The sequence below is a fragment of the Myodes glareolus genome, chromosome X (assembly GCF_982192425.1).
Source record: "Myodes glareolus chromosome X, mMyoGla1.1, whole genome shotgun sequence".
NCBI classification, from domain to species: Eukaryota; Metazoa; Chordata; class Mammalia; order Rodentia; family Cricetidae; genus Myodes; species Myodes glareolus.
Window position 1 is genome coordinate 80,521,897 of NC_142053.1, and position 12,678 is coordinate 80,534,574.

Below are 12,678 nucleotides of genomic sequence, written 5' to 3' on the forward strand. Positions count from 1 at the left end.
ATCACTTTAAATTGAGTTATATTTATTGTTTTAAATGAGACATAAAGGCTTGGAGTTATAGCTCTTGGTAGAACCTGTCTAGCACATACAAAGGTTCTATCTCCAGCAGCAGCAGCAACACACATGCACATACAGAGAGAGAGAGACACACACGCCCCAAAATACCTTGTCAAATAAAATTGTATATATGTTATGATTTACAGTGCGAGTGACCCTGTCAGGTCCCACTGTGGGTGTGGAAGACTGCAATGGATAAGGGACAGACAGGTATGCCATGCAGAGAGAGCTTGGGTATGGAGAATTTATTTAGTGGGTATTGGGAGGGTAGAAGGATAGGAGAGGTATGGGGGGAGAGAAAGAAATGGGGAGAGAGACAAAAAGCTGCCTCTTCAGAACAGTGGGCAGAGAGAGAAAGAGGAGAGAATGGAGACCAGCTTGCCTCAGCAGGAAGGAGGAGATTGGGAGTGGGTGGAGCTTGTCTCTTAAAGGGACAGAGTACCCAGGAGATAAGGCAGGCCTGCATAAAAATTATAACATTTCCATCTTTCTCTTATCATAAAAAGTCAAGGAGTTAGGCATGACAGGTTAAGGAGCCGAGGGTGTCGAGTTCTCGAGACTGCTTTCTGCTGATTTGTGGGCATCGAAATCTTGGGGGACCTGAGAAAGCTGGGATACTGGCCACGCCCTAGGCTATCTGGTCACATTGCTGCTATCCAGGATTTGTGGAACTCTCTGGTGTCTGCTGAACCTGGCAAGGTGTTGGCAGAGCAGAGGACAAGGTTAAGTTTAGGAAAAAAATTTTTTTTCTTGAGGTCCTGGTAATTGAGGAGGAGGGTGTCAGGATCGGGGAAAGTTGGGAAGATTTGAACTCTTAGGGTCTGGTTATTGGCCTGTTTAATATGAATCTTTCAATTCAGCTTCCTGGAACTCGCAAGAATTCTTTGAGTTTGTGAAAACATAAGTTTTAGATACATGCATTATATAAACGACAGCATGTTTATGTCAGCTCCTCAGACCTTTATAACTTGTAGGTACACACCTCAATAACTCACGTTTGTATACCTTAAGACACCTCTTGGTTTGAGCTTTGAATCTTAAAACACCTTTTATTTAAACATGGTAAGAAGTTATGCTGAAATTTATTTTGTGAGGTTGTCTTTTTTGAGACAGGGTTTCTCTGTGTAACAACAACCTTGGCTGTCCTGGAACTAGCTCTTGTAGACCAGGCTGGCCTTGAACTCACAGAAATCTGCCTGTCTCTGTCTCCCACGTGTTGGGAATTAAAGGAATGCACCACCACTGCCCGATGAGGTTGTCCTTTTTAAACTGGTAAAACTTCTCAGCCATCAAACTACATCAGAGATCTTGAGAAGCCTAAAATTTTACTTGAGTTATTGATTTAAAAAATGACAGGGAACTTACTCAATTGGTTATCTAGACAGCCATTCTCCAGGGTTTTCCCGCAGTCATTGAGGGCAAGGGCTTCAGAGCTGCATTTGCATTTTGCGGTTAGCACAGGGCCTGGCCGACTTCAGAAAATCTTGTGAGTTAGGAATCTGTAGGAAGATAAGCCTCCCTTGCCACGAGCAGCCAGGCAGTCCATTTCAGTTTTCCTTTGTCCACTGAAGATCTTCAAGAGTTTAGATGAAAGGCAGTTTTGCCCAATGGTTAGCACTTTCTCTTGAAGCAAATTACAGATTGACATTCTGTGTCCATCTGTCTTCTGTGGTCTTTGGAGGAAATAGGGTGCTGTTTCTAGGAGCCAACCTGTCTCTTTGTTACAAAAAGTCTTTCAATAATTAAACAATTAAATGTTATATTTCCCAGATCTCTGAGCATTTGAGGGCTGTTTACTGGGTATATATAAGTTATGACTGTAGTATAGGATCTGCCTGGAGAGCTGGATCCAAACTGAGAGGTTGTGGAGGAATGTTTTCTTCTGAGTCCTCAAGCTTGACGGTACTGGTTTTCACTTAGCAGGACAGATTTATACATGTGAAGGACAAAAAAGAAAAAATTGTTTGTACTAGAAGCTTAACGGAAGAACTGACAATAGTGAAGAACAGCATATAGGAAAGGCTGTAGGCTAGCTTTGGTTAGCCTGAGGTGACCTGTGAAGATGGTTTGCTATTCTCTTGACCCAGAAAACCCTACAAAATCATGCAAATCAAGAGGAATAAATCTTCGGGTTCACTGTAAGAACACCCGTGAAACTGGACAGACCACCAAAGGTCTGCACATTCGAAAAGCCACCAAACATCTGGAAGATGTCACTTTAAAGGAGCAGTGTATCCCATTCCGAAGGTACAATGGTGGAGTCCGTAGGCCTGGCCAAACAGTGGGCCTGAAGACAGGGTCAGTGGCCAAAAGAGAGTGCTGAATTTTTACTGCACGTGCTTAAAACTGAAGAGAGCAATGCTGAGCTGAAGGGATGTAGGTTCTTGGTCATTGAAGACATCCACATGAACAAAGCATCCAAGATGCTCACGGCTGGCTGAACCCATGCATGTACTCCCCCTACCACATCAGGATGATCCTCAATGAAAAGGAACAGATTGTTCCAAAGCCAGAAGAGGAGGTTGCACAGAAGAAAAAGATATCTCAGTAGAAACTGAAGAAACAAAAACTTATGGTACAGGGATAAATTCAACATAAAAATCTTACCAATGTATTCATCATTAAAAACCATGAGGTTTAATTTAAAATATATTCAAGAGCTGGAGAGATGGATGGTCCAGTAGTTAAGAGCACTGGCTGTTCTTCTTTAGGACTTGAGTTTGTCTCCCAACACTCATTTGGCAGTTTACAACTTCTGAACTCCAGTCCCAGGGGATTCAATGCTCTCTTCTGGCCTCTGTAGGCACCAGTCAAGGCAGAAATGCAGGCAAAACACCCATATGCATAAAAGTAAATTAATTAAAAAGTATATTAATAGTGGAATGGTTAGGTCAAACTCATTAATGTAGTTATGTTTGTATAGAGAGTTCTTGAACCTACTTGAAGCATTATTTAAGAATACAGTGTCTCATTAACTATAGTCACTATGCTTTTCAATAGATCTCTTCGACTTGTGCTTGCTACCTAACTGAAATATTCTATCTTTGGCAAACACTTCCTCACCTTTCCCTTAAGTACTTGGTAAACACTCTTCTACTCTAATTCTGTAAAAGCAGCGTTGTTAGATTTCACATATAAGTGAAATGATGTGACCTTTGTCTTTCTGTATACTTTATTTCATTTAATATAATGTCTTCCAGGTTCTTACAACTAATAAAAAAGAAACATGAGTTCCTTCTTTGTTTTGATTGAACAGTATTTCTGTTGCAGACTCTAGCCCATTTTCTTTTACCATGCATCTACTGATCAAACAGTATTTTTGTGTTTAATTTTTAAAACAATTTCCATGTTATGCATAATGAACTTTTTTCTTTTTTCTCTTTTCCCTTCCTTCCTTCCTTCCTTCCTTCCTTTCTCTCTTTCTTTCTTTCTTCCTTTTTTTGAGACAGGGTTTCTTTGAGTAGCCTTGGCTGTCCTGTAACTTGTTCTGTAGACCAGGCTGGTCTTAAGCTCTCGCTGGGATTAAAGGTGTGGGCCACGACCCCCTGGGGCCATAATGGGTTTTCTAATTTGCATTCTTACATTATACAAAAATTTTCTTTTTTTAAAAAAATTTTATGTGCATTAGCATTTTTGCCTGCTTGTATAACTGTATGAGGGTGTCAGATCTTGGAGTTACAGACAGTTGTGAGCGGCCATGTGGTTGCTGGGAATTGAACCGGGGTCCACTGGAAAAACAGCCAGTGCTCTTAACTGCTGAGCCACATCTCCAGCCCCTGTTAAGACTTTCTTTGTTTCAGGTCCTAGCTACTACTTAACTTTCTTCTTTGCTGTAATCACTCTAGCAGGCATAAGGAAGTGTCTATTGTGGTTTCAGTTTGCATTCCCATTGTAAGAGCCTTAGTTTCTTTCCCAGTCACTGTGTTAAACTACTCTTTTTTCTTTATTCTTCTCTCATATATTACATGCTAACTGCAGTTTCCCTTCCTTCATCTCCTCCCAGTCCCGCCACATACACCTTCTCTCTCCCCCATATTCACTCCTCCTCCTTTTCCCTTCAAAAAAGAGCAGGCCTCCCAGAGGCATCAACCGAACATGGCATAACAAGTTACAATAAGATCTGGCACATCCCATCATATTGAGGCTGGATAGGACGACCCAGTAGGAGAAGAAAGTCCCAAAAGCCAGCAAAAGAGTCAGAGACATGCTCCACTCCCAAAAGAATATCAAGCTACACAGCCATACATATATGCGGAGGACCTAGGTGAGACCAATGCAAACTCCTTGATTATCGCTTCAGTTTCTGTGAGCTCCTATGAGCCTGGCTTAGTAGATTCCATGAGCTGTGTTCTTGAGGTGTCCTTGACCCTCTGGCTCCTATAATCCTCCCCCACCTTCTTGTGAAGAATTTCCAGAGCTCCACCTAATGTTTGCTTCCCTCAGTTGCTGGATGAAGCCTCTCTGATGACGATTGTGCTAGGCTTCTGCTTACAAGTATAGCAGAGTATCACTAGGAATCATTTCATTGATTTTTTTTCCGATGGTGTGTTTGATTCTATTCTGGGTCTCTGGGCTATCCAGCCTCTAGGTTCTGGCCCTCCAGGCAGTGTCAGGGGTGTGCTCTCTTGTGGCAGGAGTTTCAAGCTGGACTAGTCATTGGTTGGCCACTTGTACAAGTTCTCTGCCACCTTTATACCCCAGCACATCTTGCTGGCAGGACAAATTGTAGGTAAAAGACTGGGTTGGTGTTCCAGTTCTACTACTGGAAGACTTGCCAGGCTACAGAAGATGACTGGTTCAGGTTCTGTATCCCCCATTACTAGACGCCTTCCCTAGGGTCACCCTTGTGGATTCCTGGGAGTTTCCATTGCATTAGATTTCTACCTCTCCCCCAAAATGCTCTTCAGTTCCAGTTGTCTATCCCAGTACTCTCTCTTTCCACCCCTCTTCCTGATCCCTCCTGTTCTCATCCCCACCCACCTCCAGTCCACCTTGTTACTGAGCCTCTATGGGTCTGTGAATGACAGCATTTTACTTTACAGCTAATGTCTGCTTAAGGGAGTTTGAAAGAAAATGGCCCCCAAAGGGAGTGGCACTATTAGGAGGTCAGACCTTGTTGGAGGAGGTGTGTCACTGTGGAGGCAGGCTTTGAGCTCTCTTTTGCTCCAGCTTCTCTCAGTGTGACAGCCATTGGACTTCCTGTTGCCTACAAGATGTAGCAGTCTCAGCTCCAGCACCACATCTACCAGCATGCTGCCAAGTTCCCTGGCATGATGATGATGGACTGAACCCCTGAAACTGTAAGTGAGCCACCCCAATTAAATGTTTTCTTGATAAGAGTTGCCATGGTCGTTGGGGTGATGGTAGTACAAGCCTTTAATCCCAGCACTTGAAAGACCAAAACAGGTGAATTTCTGTGAGTACAAGGCCAGCCTGGTCTACAGAGTAGTTCCAGGACAGCCAAGGCTATACAGAGAAACACTTTCTCAAAAAACAAAAACCAAAAAAACAAACAAACCTAAAAAAAGAGTTGCTGTGGTCATGGTGTCTCTTCACAGCAATAAAAACCACTTATAAGTGAGTACATACCGTGGTTGTCTTTCTGGGTCTGGGTTACCTCACTCAGTATGGTTTTTTGTAGTTCCATCCATTTGCCTGCAAATTTCATGATTTCATTGTTTTTAACAGCTGAGTAACACTCTACTGTGTAAATGTACCACAGTTTCCTTATCCATTTTTCTGTTGAGGAACATGTATCTGGGTTGTTTCCAGGTTCTGGCTATTACAAATAATGCTGCTATGAACATAGCTGAGCAAGTGTCCTTGTGGTAGGATGGAGCATTCTTTGGCTATATGCCCAAGGGGGCATATACCTGTATCTTGTGGTAGATTGAGTCCCAATTTTTGGGAGAAACTGCCATATTGATTTCCAAAGTGACTACAAGTTTGCACTCCCACCAGCAATGGAGGAGTGGGTGTTCCCTTTGGTCTACATCCTCACCAGCATGAGTTGTCACTTGTGACAAATCCTTAAACTCTTCAAGCTTGCTTTCCTGGACATACTTTCTCTAACAAGGCCACATTTCGTGAATCTACTGAATCCGTGCTACCAACTGGGGATTAATATCCAAATGCCCAAGACTACGGGGTATTTCATTCCCCACAGAGGCTTTACATTTCTGTCATTTATTCATTTTTAAATTAAGTTTTATATAAAAATACAAGGACTTAAAATTATTGAAAACAAATATGCTTTTCTCACTGTGTATTCTTGGCGGCATTGGGGAAACTAGTAATCAACCAATTGGTAGTGTGTGGATTTCTTTCTGGGCTTGACTCTGTTCCATGGGACTCTATGTCCTTTATTTTGCCAGCATTATAAAGGTGTATTGATTACTGTGATAAGGTTGTATGATGCATCACTTTTGTTCTTTTTTTTATTATTTTTAAAAATTTATTTATTTATTATGTACACAGTGTTCTGTCTGCCTGTATGCCTGCAGGCCAGAAGAGGACACCGGATCTCATTACAAATGATTGTGAGCCACTATGTGGTTGCTAGGAATTGAACTCAGGACCTTTAGAAGAGCAGGCAGTGCTCTTACCATTGAGCCATCTCTCCAAACTACCCCCACCTCTTTAAATTTTATATGTATGGGTCTTTGCTTGCTTGTATATCTATGTGCCATGTGCATGCTTGGTACTTAAGGAAGCTGGAAGAGAGTACCAGATTCCCTGGAAGTGGAGTTACAGAAGGTTGTGAGCCACCCTATGGGTGCTGGGGAACCAAACCCTCATCCTCTTGAAGGGAGCCAGTGCTCTTAACCACTGAGCCACCTCTCCAGTCCACCTTTGTTCTTCTTGTTCAAGATTACTTGACTATCTCGACTGGACAGTATTTGGTGAATGTATATGAAATTTGTGGGTTTTTTTTTCTATTTTTGTAAAAAATGCCAGTGATAGCTTGATAGGGATTGCATTGAACCTATAGACAAATAGCTCTGTGGAGCATAGGACCCAGCCGTGACAAGCTCAAGGTATGCCTGAGTCTCAGTTTGCCCTAAGGCATAACCTAGTTCTAAGAAAGACCACAAACTCAGACCACCATTGCTCCACCCAGGGACAAAAGACTCTTAGCCTAGCACCCACCCATTGTCTTTTCACCAAGGAGGAAGTTCCTCACATTCCAACCGTTGTAGAGAGGATCATCTACCAGCAAACACCCATCCCTTTTCACCAGGACACCCCTAGACAAATGTTAGCCAATCAGGGGTCCTGAACCTTAGAAATCCTTCACCACTATCTTTTCTACGATAAAAACCCAACCTCAACTGAGCTTGTAGCTCTCCAATCCCTCCAATACACTGGACACGTGGAGAGTCTGAGTTTGCAAACTTGTGTAAGAAGTTTGTGTAAAAAGCTCTTTGCTTTTACATACAGGACTTGGTCTTTTAGTTGGTTTTGGGGGGACTCTGTGATCCAGGCATAACAGGTAGTAAAATGTTTTATCAAAAGTAATTCTTCTGTGTTATAAATGTGGACTCCTTTTCCATTTAGGCCTTCAATTTTTTACATAAACTGGGTGTGAAGGAAAACCCTAGAATGTCAGCATTTGAGAGGCAGAGTTATGAGTTTGAGGTCAACCTGGTCTACATGTAGTGAGTTCTAGGCCAGCAAAGGATTTAAAGTAAGAGCATCTCTCCAAAATAAATAAATAAATAAATAAATAGATAGATAGATAGATAAACAAATAGACAAATAAATAAATAAAGTCATTAGTATTTTTTATCTCTATATCTATATCTCTATATCTATATCTATATCTATATATACATGTCTTTGGTTAAGTTTATTTCTAACTATCTTCACTGCTGTAAATGAGATGCTTTTGTGAAATCCTTCATAGATTCTTTCCTGTCAGGGTGTAGATTTATTACTGATTTTTGCATATTGACTTTGTGTCCTGAAGTTTTACAGTATTTATCAGCACTGACAGCTTCTGCTTGAGCTTTAGAGTTTTCTGAGAAATTATAAGATGATGTTATCTGGAAACCAGGAAAATTTAACTTTTTCCTTTCCATGTGGGCTAACTTGGCATATTTTCCTCTTGTATAACTGCTCTGGGCAGGACTTTAAATATTTGTTGACTGGAAATGAGGGGCCTCCTCTTTTCTTCTCTCTGCTTTTAGAGGAGATATGGCAATTTTAGCTTTTCCTTAATGTGCATTCTACGGTGTCATTCGTGTTCTGTCATCCAAGGTCTCTGCTGTGTTGTGTTTCTATGCCTAACTTGTTGAGAAGTTTATAGTGAAAGTGTTTTGAACTTGGACAAATATCTTCTTTGCATCTATTGAAATGGTCATATATTTTTGTTCTCATTCTGTTAACATAGTGTATCATTTTCATAGATTTGCAGATTTTGAACCATCTCTGCATGCTTGATATAAACCCCACTTGAGCATGAATGATCCCCTTAAAGTGCTATGGAATTCACTTTGTTGTGTTAGTTGTTGAGAATTTTTTCAGTCAGATTTTTTTCCCTTTGCAATTGCGTAAAGTCCATTTTCAATCTCTTTGTGCCTCTGGCTAAACTGAAACTGTTGCAGACAGCATATATTAATACTTTGATTATATTATTTAATCCATTCTCTTAATTCCTGCTTTTGACTGGAGAGTGTAATCTATTTCTTTTTGCAACAATTTCTGATTAAGAAAAAAAATGATAGCCTCCAGTTTGCTTTTTGTTTTCTATGTATGCTCTGCCTTGTTTTGTTTGGCTTTTGTTCTCTCTCTTTCTCTCTCTCTCTCTCTGTTTTGTTTTTCGAGACAGGATCTCTGTAGCTTTGGAGCTTGTCCTGGACTAGCTCTTGTAGAACAGGCTGGCCTCGAACTCACAAAGATCCACCTGCCTCTGCCTCCCAAATTCTGGGATTAAAGGCGTGCGCCACCACCGCTCAGGTGGCTTTTGTTCTCTTTTGTGTTTGAGACAGGGTCTCACTAAGCTGCCCTGACTAGCCTACAATTCACTATATAGGCCAGACTGACCTCAAGCACTGGCTTTGGAGTTACTGGAATTAAAGGCATGTGCTGCCACGCCCAGGTTATTTTTCTTTACTTGTGACTAATTCTTTTTCTTTTATTGTTTAAAAAAGAAAACAAACTATCTTTTTTCATTTTACATACCATTCCCAGTTTCCACTCCCTCCCCTCCTCCAATTCACTCCACCTACGCCCCCCCCCCCCCCAATTCTCAGAGAGGGTAAGGCACATTGCTTTGGGGAAGGTCCAAGGCCTTCCCTACTATATCTAGTCTGAGCAAGGTATCCATCCAAAGAGCATAGGTTCCCAAAAAGCCAGCACAAGCAGTAGGTGTTAGGAAAAATCTCTCTGCCGGCGGTCCCGGGTGGCTGGAGACATGACAGGGTTAAGACAGAGAGAGCACACACATAAACCCAAACCACTCCCCCCCAACCCCATAGCCTGGGGGAGTGGTCCTGACCCTAGTGGGGTGATCAGCACTTGGCAGGCTGGGAGTTGGAGCTCAAGCCAGGACACCTGCCAGGTCAGGGCCTTCCAATCATCCCAGACTTCTTGGATATAGGGGTGTTAGAGGGCTGGGGTGATGCCTCCAGCTTAATATTACATTCCAGACTCTTTGGATATAGGAGTGTGACAAGGAGCTGAGGTGATATTTATGACCAAACATCCCAAAATGGATTCCAGGAACTGGGGTGATGCTTCCAATCATCCCAGACTCTTTGGATAGAGGGGCGTCACTTTTGACCAAACATTAGGGACAAATCCTGGTGCCACTGCCAGCTGTTACTATTTCTTCTCATTTCAGCCTCCAGAACTCACTTTAGATTTTGGGTTTTTTGGGGGGCGAGGAGTGGGGAAGCTCTAGTGATGATGAATTTCCTCAGTTTTTCTTTCTGCATGGTTTCTCTGTGAAACAGTCCTGGCTGTCCTGGAACTCCCTCTGTTGACTGGGCTGGACTCGAACTCTGCCTCTCCAGCGCTGGGATTAAAGGCATGCACCATTACTGCCCAGCTTTTTACCCCCACTTTTTCAGCTTTTATTACCCAAGAATGTCTAAATTTTTCATTTATTTTTGAAAAATTAATTTTGGTGGATATATTTGGGATTTGATAGTTTTTTCTCTATTTGAAATTTAAAGAAAATATTTATTAAAGATGGAAAAAACAATTACCAAAAGACCAATTTTCCCAGAAAACTGTAGAGACACAATACATTTCTTCTATCATGCCAAAATATGGGTTAGCCACAACTACTATGACCCAAGCCAAGTTCTTATTGTTCAAGAATATGAATGAAGAAAGAAAACCACCAAAAGAACAATATAGATAACTAAAAAATGATGGTTTCCTTACTTCATTCCTAAAAGGAGATCAAATGGATGTGTGTGTTTGGTTTTCAAAATAAGCTGAGCATCTGGGACTAGGAATTGGAGCATTTCATCACATGACATTAACACATTAAAATATGTGGGGTGTCAAGGAGTAGGATTATGATTCTTTAAAAACAGCCTTGTTAATGAGATAGTAAGGCATTATACAGCAAATGGTTATTTATCACTAACTATAAGGTAATAATTTTAAAAATGAAAAAAGCAAGACAAATGAGTTCCAACTCCTTCTATTTTCTCTGTTAGAATCAACAAGAAAAACACACACCAATTTGATTGTACATCAACACTTTCAAAGTACATCACTTATACAAGTGGACCAAGACCAGAAATCCAAGCATTAACGAGCATCAGCTCCCTTGCACAGTTTTCTAGGGCTAACAAAGAGAAGCCACATCAAAATCACTTGACACCGAGCAAAGCCCCAGAAGTCTTTTCCAGGTGCTTTTGGAAATTGTGAGGATTTCATAATAAAGCAAATCTTTTCTCATCTTGAGGTTTATAGGTCAATGTTGCTTCAATATTTACAAGTAATTGTAGTAGATATGCCCCATGCCCAAGATATGGACAGCTCAGGATGGATGATCTATATACTGTGTATTTTTGACACTCATATTTTATAGAGTGCTTGAGGACTAAGTAGTACATTAAAATTCCCTTTTGCCCACACAGCTTTGCTGGCAAATGTTCATAGCAATGAGTCATCGGTCTGGTTAGAGGCTATTGGTTTTTGTTACACCATCAGTATTGGATCCTCACTGAGACTCCTTAGAAATCTTGCTGTTGCCCAGACTCGCGGAGCTCCTATGGCTATGGTTCTAATATACCTGCCCCCCCCCGCCCCCGTCCATGCCACTGCTGGGTGCCACTGTGTGGTGGTTGGTTGGTGAAGGGTGGGGCCAACTCTCTCACTTCAAGTGAGGGGTGAGGCCAGCACAGCATGGCCCTCAGGCAGCAACATAGCTTCAGGAGGCAGCGCAGACCACAGACATCCTCCTGGCTTTTGGTGGTTAATAGGGACGATGAACCTAAACCCAGATCCCAGCTGCAGTAGGGCCTGAGACCGAGACTAGACCCTCACTGGCAGCTTGGCTCAGACATCACATGGCCTCATGTGGCAGTAAGACCACTCACAAAGCTGTTGACCCTCCCTTCAGTTCTTCCCCACTCAACAGCACATGAACCATTCTGCTTCTCTTTCCCGTCTCTCCACCATATCAGAGTGGCATCAGAGTAGTGCCTGTCCAGCCTTTACCAGTGCCACGGGGCCTCTGGCCATCTTCTGCCTTAATTTTATTTCATTTTAATGTGCTTTAGTGTAATCTCTGATTTTTATCTTACTTGGAATTTATTGAGACTCATGGATAGATATGTTCATGTCTTTGATCAAAATTGGAACATCTTGACATTATTCTATCTTTCTATTTTTGTTATTGAGACAGAGTTTCATGTAGCCCAGACTGGCTTTGAACTCACTGTACAGTCTAAGTTGTTCTTGAACATCACCTCTTGACCCTCCTGCCTTCACCTTCCTAGTACTGGGATTACAGGTGTAGGACATCATGCTCAGGGCTTCTGTCATCATTTTTTCAAGAATCTTTCCACTTCATTTTCTTATCTCCTTTTGTGATTTTTATAATGTGCATGTTTGCAAAGTAAATGATGTGTTAAAAAGAGTTCTTAGATTCTGGTAAGTGTGTTTCTCTCTCTCCTTTTTGGTTTTTCGAGACAGGGTTTCTCTGTAGCTTTGTAACCTGTCCTGGAACTCACTCTGTAGACCAGGCTGGCCTCAAACTCACAGAGATCTGCCTGTTTCTGCCTCCTGAGTGCTAGGATTAAAGGAGTGCACCACCGCCGCTCAGTTTGTATCATTTTCTAAACTCCTCTATCAGGGTAGTGCATCTACTATCAGTTTACATTATTGTACACACAGTAATGTACAGGACTTCTTTGCTTTGCACTGCCACTCTGAAGACTTAATGATCGTATACCCAAGTCAGCTCTACCTTTCAAACCTATTAATTGCCTTTATATGGGAAACACAGTAATTGTCTATTGTTTGTGTCTCTCCTCAGTAGTATATTCACGTATGAATATGAGAGCCAGTAATCCCTGTTTGAGGGATAGAATCTAAACTACATAATGTGGCTACCTATATAGACTAAACTCTAGCGATTCCTTGCCTTTTTTTGTT

General features: G+C 41.7%; 1 long non-coding RNA gene across 2 annotated transcripts in view; it reads left to right on the top strand.

The window, feature by feature from the left end:
• The window catches only part of LOC146889149 (uncharacterized), a 94,218-nt gene that overhangs the window by 6,934 nt on the left and 74,606 nt on the right, over window positions 1–12,678 (top strand). The window lies entirely within an intron of this gene.